Raw genomic sequence first — 1,173 nt, 5'->3', positions numbered from 1 at the left:
GAGGAAAAGCCAACTTGGCATGTGTGTTGGTATTGGAGGCTATATGATAAATCTGCTGTGGAATGATGTCCTCCACTGCCACCTCTTGTCCTATCATGATGCAATGGATCATGATGGCTCTGTCAGTAGTGCACTCGGAGCGGTTGCTTGTTGGAATGATGGAGCATTAGATGAACTTCAACCATCCTCTAGCAACTGGCTTGAGGTCACTTCGCCTTAGTTGATTCGGGTAGTCATTTGCTCCCACTTTCTATTGTGCACCGGGGAGACAAATATCCGCAAGCACTTTGTCATACCTCCTATCCTTATCCATCCTCTTATCATAGTCTTGCTCCACCGGTGTTGGAGGTGGTATTTGGAGGCTCTCCTTACGCTCATTGGGTCAAAATCAAGGACCTTTTCTCTCACATATGTACGGTAATTCTTGTCGTTCACCTCTCAAGCAAGATCCTTGTATTGCCATAAAATTCTTGGACCTTCAGCTAGTCCACCTCCATGTGTGGATTACAGAGCACTCTCCAACCTCTTCTTTCTATCTCTCTCCGAATTTTTGGATATTCATCTGATTTGAGGTCAAATTTTACCTCCGGAATTACTGTCTTCTTGCGTATGATCTGAAATAAGTATTTTTCGTGTATCTTAGATGAGAACCTTTTTGAGTCAAAGTTTTCGGTTTGAGGAGCCTTTTCCTTCTTCTTACTTGAGGATGATTCAACTCCCTTTGGTTCCATTGATAAAACAAATAGAAAACGAGCGGCACGAGAACACCAAATTTAAAAGTTTGCTCGCCAAACAAAAGAAACTTGAGGAAGGAGAGAGGAAGGCACGGTTGGAAAGAAGAAAAAGTGAGAAATGGAGAGAGGGAGAGGTGAAGTTGTGTATAGAGAAGAAGAAAGGGAAGAAAAGAAAGTAATGTTGGAGGGGTATGATGGAGTAAGGAAAGACGAATAGATATGGGAGAGAGGAGTGAATGTGGAGTTATGGTGGTGGTTATGGGGATTTAAAATTTGATTTTGCGGTTGGTTATGGAGAATGAGAGAAAATCACAGGAAAGGTAAAAGATATGATAGGGGACAAGAGCATGGAAATGATACATGTAGAGAGAATCTTAAAAAAAAAAAGATTTGAATTCAAATTGAGGAGTGAGGTATAGTATGGTCGACGCTAAAAAGA

Source organism: Arachis ipaensis, chromosome B02 (assembly GCF_000816755.2).
Source record: "Arachis ipaensis cultivar K30076 chromosome B02, Araip1.1, whole genome shotgun sequence".
Lineage (NCBI taxonomy): Eukaryota > Viridiplantae > Streptophyta > Magnoliopsida > Fabales > Fabaceae > Arachis > Arachis ipaensis.
Note: the sequence above shows the minus strand (reverse complement) of the source record.